Genomic DNA, 15,173 nt, shown 5'->3' with positions numbered 1-15,173 from the left:
GTAAATGCATAGCCAGGGAGCTCGTCCATATATTTGCCAGGACCGGTCTGCTGAAGGAAATCCTAACAGACCAAGGGACCCCGTTCATGAGCAAGGTAATGAAGGAGCTGTGCAAGGTCCTCCAGATTACCCAGCTGCAAAACTCCGCTTACCATCCGCAGACCGACGGCTTAGTAGAGCGCTTTACCAAGACCCTGAAAGTGATGCTCAAGAAAGTCGTAGAGAAGGATGGACAGGACTGGGACTACCTGCTGCCCTTCCTGCTCTTCTCGGTAAGGGAGGTTCCTCAAGCCTCTACCGTTTTTTCTCCGTTTGAGCTCCTGTATGGACGACATCCGCGAGGGCTCCTGGACATCGCTAAGGAAACCTGGGAAACCGAGGCTACGCCACACCAGAACATCATTGAACATGTCACCCAGATGCAGGAAAGAATAGCGAAAGTGATGCCGATCGTGAAAACGCATCTCCTCCAGGCGCAGGAAGCTCAGGCAAGGGTCTATAACCGATCAGCGAGGCTGAGGCAGTTCCAGCCTGGGAACCATGTTTTGGTGCTAATCCCTACCGTCGAGAGCAAGTTCCTGGTCAAATGGCAAGGTCCATACTAGGTGGTGAAGAAAGTCAGCGAGGTTAATTATAAAATCCACCAGCCTGGCGGAAGAAAGCCGCACCAAATATACCATGTGAACTTGCTCAAGCCGTGGCGGGACAAGGAACCTGTGGAAATTCTTTGCCTGGGAGCCGCACCCGAAGGCAAGGTGGAGGAGGTCACTATAGCAGAGACCCTATCGCCGGCCCAGAAGCAACAGTGTCGAGAACTACTACAGCAGAATCTGGAGCTGTTCTCAGAGTTGCCGGGGCATACTCAGGTGATAGAGCATGACGTGCTAACAGAGCCACACGTAAGAGTGAATATGAAGCAGTACCTGATTCTGGAAGCACGCAGGGAGGTGATCTCGGCCAAGGTGAAGAGGATGTTAGACCTCGGGGTGATAGAGGAGTCAAAGAGTGGGTGGTCAAGCCCAATAGTCCTCGTGCCAAAACCCAATGGAGAATAGAGATTTTGTAATGACCACCGCTGGTTGAATGAGGTATCCAAGTGTGACGCGTACCTGATGCCCCGCGTCGACAAACTCATCGAGAGGCTTGGACCGGCGAGGTACATCACCACTCTTGACAGACGGCCAAGGAGAAGACGGCTTTCTCGACACCTGATTGGTGCTTCCAGTACATTCGGATGCCGTTCGGACTACAGGGGGCCCTAGCCACCTTCCAGACGGTTATGGACCGGATCCTAGCCCCACATAAGAAGTATGCCGTGGCCTACCTTGACGACATTGTAATCTTTAGCCCAGACTGGGATAGCCATCTACCTAAACTACAGGCCGTTCTGGATGCTCTAAGGAAGGCGGGATTTACCATAAATCTGAGAAAATGTGCCGTCGGAAAAGAGGAGGCCAAGTACTTGGGCTATGTTGTCGGGAGAGGTGAAATAAAACCGCAGGTCAATAAAGTGGAAGCAATCCAGAACTGGCTGCAACCGATCTCCAAGAAACAAGTAAGAGGGTTCCTGGGAATGGTGGGATATTACCAGCGGTTTATCCCAAATTTTGCTATGATCGCCGTGCCACTGATGGATCTCTTAAAAGACTCAAGGTCAACCAAGGTGAAGTGGACAGAGGAGACAGAGACTGCGTTTTAACTGTTGAAGTCAGCACTATGTAAACAGCCAGTCCTGGTCGCACCAGACTTTAAGAAAGAGTTTGTGGTCCAGGCAGACGCTTCACAGGTTGGTCTAGGAGCCATACTCTCTCAAGAGATAAATGGGGAAGAGCATCCCATTTTCTATCTGAGCCGGAAACTTTCGTCATGCGAGAAGAACTACGCAATAGTAGAGAAAGAGTGTCTAGCCATAAAGTGGGCCGTAGATATGCTTAGATATTACCTACAAGGCCGAAAGTTTAAGTTGGTGTCAGACCATGCCCCATTGAGATGGTTGAAGGAAAAGAGGGGTAAAAATTCCAGAGTAACTAGATGGTTCCTAGCTCTTCAGGACTTCAACTTTCACGTAGAGTATAAGTCCGGAAAGTTACACAGGAACCCTGATGCCCTTTCTAGAATTCCCTGTCTGGTATCGAAAGGTGCCCAATCCCCGACTTTGGGCAGAGGGGGAGAATATGTGACAGAGTCACTGGTTTTATATGCGAGAGGAGGTATGTGTCACTCAGGATGCTCTCCTGTGTGAACTAAGACCTACGGAATTTCTGCCAGCATGTTATGGGGGTTACCTCTTTAAAAGGGTGTGATTTTATGAGAATGACGTAGAGATAGGAGGGAAGTCATTCCCCATACCTCCCCCTCAGGGTGTGGCTAAACAGGGTTTAACTGTTCAGTCAATTTGTTTTCCTGGGTGGAGTGTGTGGTCTGGAGATTGAAGTCTCCAGGCTGTGTGTGGCTGATGCCAGAGAGCAACACCAGAGGACTGGTGTTGCTGAAACTTCACAGGACTATCTGCAGCTGGCAAAGGCCTTGCTGGCTAGAGGACTCTGTTATATCTCATCTTTTGTTTTCTCGTTAACACCAAGAGGGACTGGTTATTTTTATGGCACGCTGCTGGAGCTTATACCGCACAATAAACCTGCAGGAAGTTTACCCAAACCGTGTGTCCTGTGTGGTTTCCAAGCAGCTATTTTACCATGAAGGCCTGCAGCACAAAATCTCCTCTTAACAGTTGTTGAAGAGATGTGTCTGCTGCTAGAACTCTGTGTGGCATTGACCTGGTCTCTAATCTGAGCTGCTGTTAACCTGCGATTTCAGAGGCTGGTGACTCGGATAAACTTATCCTCAGAAGCAGAGGTGACTCTTGGTCTTCCTTTCCTGGGGCGGTCCTCATGTGAGCCTGTTTCTTTGTAGCGCTTGATGGTTTTTGCAACTGCACTTGGGGACACTTTCAAAGTTTTCCCAATTTTTCACACTGACTGACCTTCATTTCTTAAAGTAATGATGGCCACTCGTTTTTCTTTACTTAGCTGCTTTTTTCTTGCCATACTACAAATTCTAACAGTCTATTCAGTAGGACTATCAGCTGTGTATCCACCAGACTTCTGCACAACACAACTGATGGTCCCAACCCCATTTATAAGGCAAGAAATCCCACTTATTAAACCTGACAGGGCACACCTGTGAAGTGAAAACCATTTCCCATGACTACCTCTTGAAGCTCATCAAGAGAATGCCAAGAGTGTGCAAAGCAGTCATCAAAGCAAAAGGTGGCTACTTTGAAGAACCTAGAATATAAGACATATTTTCAGTTGTTTCACACTTTTTTGTTAAGTATATAATTCCACATGTGTTAATTCATAGTTTTGATGCCTTCAGTGTGAATGTATAATTTTCATAGTCATGAAAATACAGAAAAATCTTTAAATGAGAAGGTGTGTCCAAACTTTTAGTCTGTACTATATATATATATATATATATATATATATATATATATATATATATATATAAAATCCTGCATGATTAGTACCTAGTAGCACCCCCATTTGAAAGTATCGCAGCTTGTAAACATTTTTTGTAGCCAGACAAGAGTCTTTCAGTTCTTGTTTGAAGGATGCTCATCCATTCTTCCTTTGAAAATTCTTCCAGTTCTGTAAGATTCCTGGTTCGTCTTGCATGCACTGGTATTTTGAGGTCTAGCCACAGATTTTCAATGATGTTTACATCAGGGGACTGTGAGGGCCATTGTAAAACCTTCAGCTTGTGCCTTTTGAGGTAGTCTATTGTGGATTTTGATGTGTGTTTAGGATCATTATCCATTTGTAGATGCCATCCTCTTTTCAACTTCAGCTTTATTACAGATGGTGTTATGTTTCCATCAAGAATTTGTTGAAATTGCATTGAATCCATACTTTCCTCTACCCAAGAAATGTTCCCTGTGCCATCAGCTGCAACAGAACCCCAAAGCATGGTTGATTCACCCCCATGCTTATTGATTGGCGAGATGTTCTTTTCCTGAAATTCTTTGCCCTTTTTTTTTCTATACATACCTTTGATCATTGTGGCCACAGAGTTCTATTTTATCCTCATTGGTCCATAGTACTTGTTTCCAAAATGCATCAGACTTGTTTAGATGTTATTTTTCATACTCATGGAATAAATGGCGTTATAATAATAAATAATAATAATAATACTTTTGATGCTGAATTTTATGGTGAGGACACAAGAGAGGTTTTCTTCTGATGTCTCTTTCATGATGGCCAAATTTGTGTAGGTGTCTCTGAACAGTAGAACAATGTACCACAACTCCAGAGTCTGCTAAATCTTTCTGATGGTCTTTTGCAGTCAAGTGGGGGTTCTGAGTTGCCTCTCTAGCAATCCTATGAGCAGCTCTCACTGAAATTTTGCTTTGTCCTGTTAACTGCCATTTCTTAATTACATTTGAGGTCTAAGGGGTAACGTTTCTCCTTGTGGAGAGTGACATATCGGCTCTGGCATGTCAAGGTAAGGAGGCTTATTCGCCGTGCAATGATTCTCTAGGAAATTTAATATGCAAATTGCCTCTTCAGAGAAAAAGAGGACTTGGACTCTACAGCGCCACCTATTTTTCTCTGAAGAGGCAATTAGCATATTAATTACACTTTGAACGGAGGAAAGGGCAACTTGAAAATGCTTTTCTATCTTCTTATAGCCTCTCCTGCTTTGTGGGCCTCCACCATTTTCATTTTCAGAGTGCTAGACAGCTGTTTAGACGAACTCATGGTGGCTGTTTTTTGGCATAAGGTTAGAGGAGGCTGGGTTTTTATAAAGCTGGCAACTTTATATCATCTGGCCTTTCCTAATGTTGATAGTGAACAAGCTATAACACTAACAGGCTAATTAACTTTCAAAGTTATCTGAGCACACAAATCTCCATGGGTGCCTGTTACGCATGTGGTTGTGGAACCAATGTCCCACGGTTCGGGGAAAGCCTGGAGGAGCATAACTAAGTGAACACTTGGTTCTTCACTAGAGCCCCTGATGGTGTGGTAAGACTTGAACCCAGGTGGTCGCCAGGTGCTACTCCAGGACAGATCCCGGAGCCACGGCAGCTGCCCCCAAAGGGGCAGGGAAGCAGGACTGGCCAGGAACTGGATTAGCAGTAGGGATACGGCTGGTAGACACATGCGGAATTCAGGCACAGGCAGGAAGGCACAGAAACACAGGCAAGGAACAATCAGAGAAAAGGTATAATAGAAACAAGTCACCAATTCTGCATTTATCACCCACTCCTGGTTTTGTCTCCCACTCCTGAGAAAAAATACTGACCAAATACTGATAGTGGGGCCGTGGCCTTAGGGTTCGTTCACACAAGCGTATAAAAAAAAAAATAATAATAATTGGTCCCATTCTCATCCAGGAGAGTGGGATGATTTTTTCTCATTTGTCATCCGTGTGCAATCCATTTTTTTACTCAGCAGCTGTTAAGATCTCTCCACAGGTGTTCAATGGGATTTAGATCCAAACTCACTGCTGTTTACTTTAGAACTCTCCAACACTTTGTTTCCATCCATTTCTGGGTGCTTCTTGAAGTATGTTTGGGGTCATTGTCCTGCTGGAAGACACATAACCTAGGACACAAACCCAGCTTTCTGGATCTGGGCACTACATTGCGACCCAAAATCCTTTGATAAGCTTCAGATTTCATGATGCATTGCACACAGTCAAGGCATCCAGTGCTAGAGGCAGCAATACAACCCCAAAACATCTTTGAACAGCCACCATATTGGACTGTAGGTACTGTGTTCTTTTTCTCAGTGGGGTACTCTTGGGTCTCCTGCCATAGCGTTTCATTTCATTAAATGTCGACGGATAGTTTGTGCTGACACTGATGCTCCCTGAGCCTGTAGGACAGCTTGAATTTATTTGGAACTTGATTGGGCTGGTTATCCATCATCCATGCATTGCAGTCTTTCATCAAATTTTCTCTGCTGTCCACATCCAGGGAGATTATCTAGAGTGCCATGGGTTGTAACTTTCTTGATTATGTTGCATATCGTGGGCAAAGGAACATCAAGATCACTTAAGATTGTTGATAATATTGTTCAACAATATTGGTTCTCAACTCCTGACAGTTCTCTACTCCTCTTTCTGTTCTCCAGGCTTAGTGTGGCACACATGACACACTATGTAAAGATTTACTTAACTTCTCTCCTTTTTATCAGGTTTCAAGTGTTATTTTCATATTGCCCACACCTGTTATATGTCACAGATGAGTTTGACCAAGCATCACATGCTTGAAACAAAGTTGTTTACCCGCAATTTTGTAAAGGTGCCAACAATTTTGTCCTATCCATTTTTGGGGTTTTGTTTGAAATTATGTCCAATTTGCGTTTTTTTTCGTGTAATTCCAATACACACAAAAGGAAATAAACATGTGCATAACAAAACGTGTAATTGCAATAATTTTCTGGGATACATACTTAATTTTCTAAACCAAAAAATAATGAGTACATAATGGCCCAAATAAAAACACCAAGAATGTCTATGCTAGTGCTCAAAATGCAATTCCGTTTATTAATCGGTTACATTGTGGACAGCTTATATAAATCTTGGAGACAATAACGGGATAAACAAAGGACTGAGCAGAGAGGAAAGGTAGGAGAAAAGAATAACACGAAGGCAACAGAGGGAAGATAAAGTGCATCTGGTACAGTTAAGGGTCCTTGTGCAAAGTAGCAAAATTGGGTCCCAGTATTATGACAAGGAATATAACAAGGGTAGAAGAATCCATCCCTATATCCCTCTCTAAAGTGCTAACAGGTCCCCAAATGTAAATTATTGCTCACCCATACTGTATCCAGGAGTCGTGCGTCCCTCCGTGTCAACATATCAAAGTGCAGCCCCGACACGTGTTTCGCTAGATACTGCTTCCGGGGACATGTGGAGAGCAGTCTGCAAATGGGGAGTTTTACAGAAGCACCTCTGATGCTTAATTGGCATCACCGGCGCATGTGGGCTGTGTCAGGCCGGCAGAGGAGCAGTGAGGGGGCGTTTCCAAGTGGCCACGGGTCAGGAAGAATGATATGTGTAAGCTGGACTATTACACTGTGCGCTGTGATGTAAATTTGCATAATAGATCGCAGCACTATGTTTACATTATGTGATTTCATATATTTTGCAGTGCCTATGCAGCCGTGGCTACAATTGCAGTCCATATATTTAAGTGTTTTTCTTTTTCTCTTTTTTCCCCTCTTTTATCCGAACTCTTCCTTCCTTTGTTTACCTTGTCTCTGCCCCATTGATTATGTTATGTTCACATGACTGCTTCTAGCACCTCTATTGGTGGGTGGGCTGTAGCTTATGTTGCCCTTGACTTGCCTTGAGCCAAGATGGCCAAACTGTTTACCATGTCTCTGCCCCCTTGATGATGTTATGGTAACATGACCATTTCTAGCATCTCTATTGGTGGGTGGGCTGTAACTGATTTTTGCCCTTGGCTTGCCGTGAGCCAAGATGGCCGATTTGTTTACCTTGTCTCTGCCCCTTTGATGATGTTACGATCATGTGACCATTTCTAGCGTTTTTATTGGTGGAAAGAGCGGATTTTGTCCTTAACTTGCCCTGAACAAAGATGGCCGATTTGGCAGTGCGCATGGGTGCTGTGGGGCTGGAAATGAGCATGTGGGCGGGGCTTCCATCAGAGTGGTCACGTGTCTTTGACATCACATGAAGTCATTCTTCCTGACCCGTAGCCACTTGGAAACGCCCCCTCACTGCTCCTCTGCTGGCCTGTCACAGCCCACATGTGCTGGTGATGCCAATTAATAATTTACATTTGGGGACCTGTTAGCAAATAGGTTTTTGCCTATTTGGGTGCATATGGATATGTCCTGTAGATTTGAGAGGTCACATATGCTCAGTAGACACTTTTCTATATAGTGTGTACCTTCCTTATTTTGCAGAGACACGGTGCATGTGTAGTAGTACTATCCATACTGCACAGGGTGGACTTGGGCAATGTGCCCTGCTGCTGTCAAAGGAGGGGTAGCTATTCTCAACTGTACAATAAAACTTAAGCGAAACAAAGTGAGCAAATACCCTGCTGTAAGTAAAATGCAGTAGTGTATAAATAACAGGGTTGTTTGGTTAGATCTGGAAATATCAATGCACATGTGAACACTTTGGGTATAATCAAAAAGTGCACATATGTGCCCAACCCATGTCGCACATGCATGCTAATATTAAAGAGCACAAAGCACAAAGATGGGGATCCAGATGAAGATAGATTTGACGACATTAGGACAATTTATGGTTAATCAAAGATAGCAGCTCATGTGTTCAGAAAGTTCAATAAAATTAGAAAGTCAAATATGCATGTGCAAACCAGAAACTGCTCCAAGATAATCAAACACACGCAAAGATGCAAGCATGGAACTGACTGAAGACACATGCACATATCAAAGCGTGTGTGCAATATGGTATACGTATTTTCTTGACCCATGTGGTGTATGTTTGCCAAGCATTAATGAGTGAGGAAGGCTAGCAAAAAAAAAAAAAAAAAAAAAAAAAAAAACAACCCACACACCTTACTGGGCAGCATACTGTACCCTTGCTGTACTCCAGAGTAAATATCAGGCACTATTCAAGCTACAGCTTGTGCCAAGTGTCAGATCTCCCTGATCGCCTTTGACAGCTTAGCACGAGGATGGTTTTAAAGAACAAAGAAGCCCCTACAACTCATGCAAGAAAACAAACCATGGACAATCTTACAGAAATACATTTTTATTTGTACATTAACACTGGAAGCAAACAGTTGAACTTAACATATATTCTTGGTTCAGAGTGTAAACACCTCACATCTGAATGATGCTGTAATCACACCCCTAACTCATTACCTGGCAGATTTGTAGGTAAAAGTAAATCCTTCAGATTGACACTTACCAAGTCTCATTATGTGTATGGACATTCCCTGATTTCACTCACTCAATGGGTACCAACTTATGGTTACTGCTACTCATCTCCACTGTTTGAAGGATGTCTCTTGAAATAAAGCCCTCCCCCACCTTATCATACATAAAATTGACATGTGAGCAGACCTGTGATCACATCACAGGTGCATGGAATGATGCGTTCCCCTGCCGGCACATTCTGCTGTCACAGCAGCACATGGCTGACTACAGCATCCATCATCTGCCAGGAAACATGCAGCCTTGGAATGTGAGCCCACATCAGTCAGGGACAAAATGCAAGTCTACATCATATGTTGTGAAGGGGTTAAAAACAGCAGCTTTAAGAATGACAATTCCATGACAGTGGAAGATATGCTTATCCAATGCAGAAGGCAAACTGCTCAACTTGTATTATGCTGAAGCGAAGTCCAAATGCAGCCTTCACCACTAGTGCCACAGCTCACGCCATTCTGCAAGAGAAAATAGAAATAAGCCCAAACAATTAGATTGTTAATTTTCCAGATCAATTGACAGAACAACATTAGGTAAAAGTCTAAGAGCTCATGCAGACATCCATGGTTCTGTTTGATCAGGGACTGGCCTGCAGGTCTCCAGACTAGAGTATAACAGCCTCAGAAAAACATGAAGTTGTCATGCTCTGGTCAGGAAACCAGTGACCAGTCTGTACATTGCACCAAGATCCATGATGTCTGCATGAGCCCCAAGTGAAGGTCAAGTCAGCAGACATCCAGAAGTTACATCAAATGATCTAGGTTTATTATTAGTCCTTCATTATAATAATGTCACTGAGCAAATAATCTTAATGCATGGCTCAAAAAGAAACTTGTAATTATCTATGCAGAACCATTTGTCTATTCTCATTCAGATGTCAGTAATTTTTCTTGTACACCAAAAGTAAGCAAAGCTTCTCCTTTGTTAAAGAGAATCAGTCAGCGGGTTTTTTCCATCTTATCTGACAGCAGCCTGATGTAGGCAAAGAGACCCTGAATCCAACAATTTATCACTTAGTTTACTGGGTGCTGCAGTTATAACTCAGTTTAGATGTAGCATGAAGCAGAGCTCAGAAACTGCACCTACAGCACAGCTTTCTGTGTACATCATCTATTGACCATAAGCTGCGGGTGGCGTTGGACCAGGGCTCATGTGCAGTGTAGTCCAGGTAGTGATAACACATTCATTCTATGAGGGAACATCCCTGAAATACATCTCAGCCCCTTCATCAGGGATGTCAAACACAGGGCAAAATGAACAACTTGGACAAAGTTCTGGGCCAACCTGTATACAGTATAAAGGGCCCCCCATAGACCTCCATACAGAATAATGGCCCCACATACAGGGTGGCGGTTTTGGTGTCACAGGCCAAATATGACCACTCTGCAGGCCAGATTTTGCCCACGGGCTGGAGTTTGACATGCATGTCTTACATTGTGCTGTCCTCAGATTAGATAGTAAAAACCTACTGACAAGAGGTCATTAAAACCAGACATCACGGATTACATTTATGTGCAGTCATCTATTTTCACAGAACTTTTAGGAGTGACTTGAGCACCATGTTCTATCAATGAGTTTCAGACAACTGAATGAAGACTCCGCTGTAACAAACCATTGTAACTAACAGGGCTGTGAAGTCAGAGTCCGTATAAAATGGACCACCTCCTAAAATATATAATACATTGGGTACAGTAGTTCAATGCAGTTTGTTGGGAATATTTTTTCATAAGAATTTGGGAAAGTTATGAAATGTCCTATAAATGTCTGTCCTATTCCTGATCTAAGGATCTAGACTTTTAGCTGAGATGAATCTGTGCTACAGTAAATTTATCACTTACACATGAGCCATGTATGAGGGAGTCGTGGAAATTGAGGAGTCTGGTTTTGCTTACCGACTCCACAACCCTGGTAACTAACCCCATGTAGCCTGATCCTGCAGGGACGAATGCAAGCACGTAGGTGGCATATGGAAAGAGGAGGTCATTACACATTAACCCCCATATCATGTACATGTATGAGTTTGCTGGGCTTACAGCATGTGCAGAGTGCTCAGGAGCCAAGCTCTCATCACACACAGCAGATAATTAAAATATATATAGCATCTGTCTAGCAGATGTGGGTGGAGATTGGCTGTTAACCATTTAAACACCACTGTGAATCTTACAGTAGCATTTAAATGGAACACATGCTGCCGCTTGCACTTACCAGCCCCCTGTAATCAGATTACAGTAAGCCAATTGACTACTACAGCAACAAGGGGTCTGCTGAAGGCCTCTGTCCCAGCCATCTTGGTCTCTGAAGCTCAGCTATATGCTGTGGTTTAAATGATACTAACACTTACTCCAAATCATTCAATAATGTAGTACTGCAGGTTTAAGTTCACTAAGGAGGCCAAAAAAAACCACTAGTTTATCGCTGTAATTGTGCAGACCTGGAGAATCATGAGTCACAGTAACATTTACACCATACAAACAAAACCATAGTAGAAGTGCATTGATTGTTAGCACCATGAAAGTGCTGACATGTTTCTTTCAAAATATGGTGTCGGTCAACAATACAGACAACTCCAAGACTGCTCAAGGGTTCCCTGTGCCAAGTCAACCATTTTATGTTGCATCCCAATGTGAAGGAAGTCTTCAGAGATCAGATTCCCATTAGTGGAATGCAAGGTATCAAAACCAAGAGGTAAAGCTGAAAACTCCTTACCATGGTCATACCTGATGAGGGACCAGTTACTGTATACCTGGAATATAGGAGAAGGGAAAGTTAGTCTAGATTAGCACCTTAAAGGAGTTTTCCCCCAATGTACTAACCCAGTGACTAAGATGTTTTGTAAATAGATTGTTGTGTCCTTCTTGCCTGTGCCCAGTGATGGGCTGTGGGTGGGGTTACCCTATGCATCACACCCAGCATCCACCGTGTGCTCTCCCTCATTCTTTGGGAAAGTGTGCGGTGGGACATCGGCAGGTCACGTGATGCCTGTGAGCGGCCAGGGATAACACTCAACAGGGAACGCAAAAGAGATACCCAACTGCAACTTGACGTGACATCAGCGGATGTCAGAGCCGGCTGCAGCCAGGGGTCACGTGACGCCTGTGAGCGGCCAAGGATAGCGCTGCTCACAGGCAATAAGGACACAGCAAGGTATTTACAAAACCTCTTATCACTGGGTTAATACATTTGGGTTCTCTTAAAAAAAGTAGTGGACAACTCCTTTAAATCCCACTGTGCATTTCATCATCACCGCTGCCTCCCTCCAAGACCTAGGAGGGCCAAACAACCAGGGCTTACAAACTTTGGAAGGCCTCATTTCTAATGACTCAAATTAACATGTGAAAAAGTGATCCCATAGTGTTCTATGGGAGGGTCCCCATTTCTCTAGCTCACTACTTGCTGCCTCAAACCTTCCAAGGAGCTGGATCAGGAGAAGCATGGGAGTCAAGTACTATCTCACTCAGGCCACGGCAAAGTGGACCTACAGAGATCAGCATCCCAGGTCACAGGAGAGGCAGGTACTGCTGGCTGGAGTAGCCTTTAAGGCCAGGATTTGATTTTCTACACATTCACCAGGTTTAGGAGCAGAACCACCATTACATGCCAGAGCCCATACAGATGATGTTTCCCCACTGTGTGCCTCATACATAGGGTCAGTGAATCGATGGGCTCAGACTAGAAGACCTTAAGGACTTCTGAGAACTCACCAGCAGCTAAGCCGGGCAAGCCCCACCCGCAACTGTCCGCAGTATCATACATGGGCAGCAGACACTAGGAGATGCCCACACCTGTTACTGCCCAGGACTCACCTGGTGGATTGCTCTAGGCCAGGGCGAGGCCGTCTGGTACATCAACCAGAAGCCGGAGCCCAGACCACACACGTCATGCATAAGCCATTACCTGCTTCCTCCTGTGCGACACATTACACTACAAATGGCGCCGCAGCCCTCGCCCCCAATAACGGGACTTTATCTACGCAGCATCCAATCATCGCGCGAAAGAACTAGCCAACAACCAATCATCGAGGGGAGAGAGGCACAAATCAGCCAATCATCGAGCGCAGGAAGGCGGCTGCGCACTAGTGAAGACAACGCCAGCTGCTGGGAACACGTTGTGTAGGGATGGTTAAAGTACGTCACGTGATCAGATTAAAGTGGGCGGGGCTAGCACCTGTGGCAGTTGTGTCAGGGCTGTATAGGCTTGAAGAATGCTCCGCCTGTACATTACGTACGTATAGCTCGGTAGTCAGCACACTCACACTTGCCAGCACAAATATCGGGACAAAAAACGCCCCTAAAACAAATGCAGGCTGAGTGCACACCATGCTGTTTTAATGCGTTTCACCGCCGCGGAAACGCATTAAAACCGCTTGGTAAAAGCTCTGCCATGTATAGCAATGATAATCCGCATGTGCTGTGCACATGATGCGGAAATTTCAGCACCAGACTATCATTGCGGCAAAAACCGCAGCATAACCAATTCAGCCACGATTCCGCGGTGAATTCGCACCCATTGACTTGCATTGAATCGCAGCAAACCCGCATGTATAATATCTGTACCTGCGGATTTGCTGCGTTTCAATGAAAATCAATAGGCGCAGGATCGCGCTGCTGCTGGTACCCGGGTTGGGAGAGCAGGCTGCTACTCCTCTCATCCGACTGCTGCTCTGGCTGATAACAGCGGGGATGGGAAGAGCAGCAGTCTGCTCTTCCCAGCCAGCGTGCCCGGGGTAGTTAAAAAAAGAATAAAAAAGTAAAAATATAATAAAAAACTTTTATACTCACTGTCCGGCGGTCCCCAGTGTCCTCCTGGTCCCCGGCGGCGATCTTCTCTCGTTGGTGCCCAGCAGTACACTGAAGGGTGTGGGCTCGCACCCCGCAGTGTACTGCCAGGACCTGCGGTGACGTCACTGATCACCTGATGGGCACGCGACCAGGTGATTGCTGATCTTCAGCTGATGAACCCCAGTGACCCCCTGCAGCATGTACACTGACAGGAGGTGATTTTACACACCTGTCAGTATACAGTGCTGTATTCTACAGCAGTGACATCAGTGATGGCTGATGTCACTGTTATAGAAGTGACAGATCGTTGTGGGACACTTGGCGTTACGTGGACTGCGTCGTTGACGGCGGGCAGGTGAGGAATATTGTTGTTTGTTTTTTTCAGGAGATCGAGGGCTTCGCGGAGGCGGGTAATTAAAAAAAATTGTAGAACCGTGTGTGTTTTATTTCATTAAAATACTTTATTCTGGCCATGTCTTTTATTGAAAAAGCGCTGACCATTTCACCACTCGATTAGTAATGGAGGCATCTTATAGACACCTTCCATTACTAATCTGGGCTTAATATCAGCCGCCAATACAAGGCTGACGTGAACCCCAACCCCATTACCCCACACGCCACCGCTACAGAGCAGTGGGCAGAGCGGAGACTAAGCGCCAGATTTGGCACATCTTATGGATGCGCCATTTCTGGGACTGCTGAGAGGTGATATTATTAGCCGCGGAGGGGTCTAGTATTCATGGCCCCTTCCATGGCTATTAATATCAGCCCGCAGCTGTCAAGTTTAGCTTTTGCTGGTTAGATTTTATAGGGGGACCCCACGTCAATTTTTTTCCCAGTAATCTAGCCAGTAAAGCTAAACAAACAGCTGTGGGCTGATATTAAAAGCCATGGAACATTGTAGGCTAATGACCCCTTCCACGGCTACTAATATCAACCCCCAGCAGGCGGCTGCTGGTTATAAAAATGATGCGGGAGCCTACGCCATTTTTTTTTTTAATTTTCGTCTCTGCTCACATAATTCAGACCTAGCAGCGCTTTGGACGCAAATTTTTGCTGCTTCCAAAACGTTGCATTCTATTGAACGCAGGTAAATCCACATGTGTTCGCTGAACCATGCTGATTTACCGCATTCAATACTTTCTAGTGGTCAAATTTCTTTTGTGGAGACTAGCGTCTCCGCAAGAGAAATAGACATGCTGCGGTACTGAAAGAAGCGCTGCATGTCAGTGTCCGCGGGTGATTCGCAGCCTCTGATGCACGCATAGTGGACATGGGATTTCTAAAGATCCCATCCACTATGCTATAACATCTAGCGCTGCGGGTTTGACGCTGTATATACACGCAGCGTCAAACCTGCAATGGCTCCTGATTGTGGCCTCGTACCCAGCTCACCCGCAGCATGTCAATTTCTGTAGTGGACACGCTAGTCTCCGCTGCAGATTTTGACCGATTG

The 15,173-nt window shown here is 45.0% G+C and overlaps 1 long non-coding RNA gene and 1 other non-coding gene across 3 annotated transcripts; both read right to left on the bottom strand.

Moving 5' to 3' along the window:
- Nucleotides 1-8,744: 8,744 nt before the first annotated feature.
- On the bottom strand, nt 8,745-12,927 carry LOC141271093 (uncharacterized). Of its 2 annotated transcripts, none has more exons than XR_012321828.1 (3): nt 12,834-12,927; nt 11,646-11,682; nt 8,745-9,397 (listed from the first exon to the last, which is right to left on the bottom strand). It is a non-coding gene; the product is annotated as an uncharacterized lncRNA (long non-coding RNA). The 2 variants fall into 2 exon arrangements; XR_012321829.1 differs by having other exon boundaries at nt 12,743-12,899.
- LOC141151333 (small Cajal body-specific RNA 16) lies at nt 12,671-12,810 on the bottom strand. The gene has a single exon (XR_012247020.1).
- Nucleotides 12,928-15,173: the final 2,246 nt, after the last annotated feature.

This window comes from Phyllobates terribilis, unplaced genomic scaffold, assembly GCF_046119375.1.
Source record: "Phyllobates terribilis strain yellow unplaced genomic scaffold, ASM4611937v1 Scaffold_5__5_contigs__length_657084704, whole genome shotgun sequence".
NCBI lineage: Eukaryota > Metazoa > Chordata > Amphibia > Anura > Dendrobatidae > Phyllobates > Phyllobates terribilis.
This window is presented reverse-complemented; position numbering and strand designations above follow the sequence as displayed.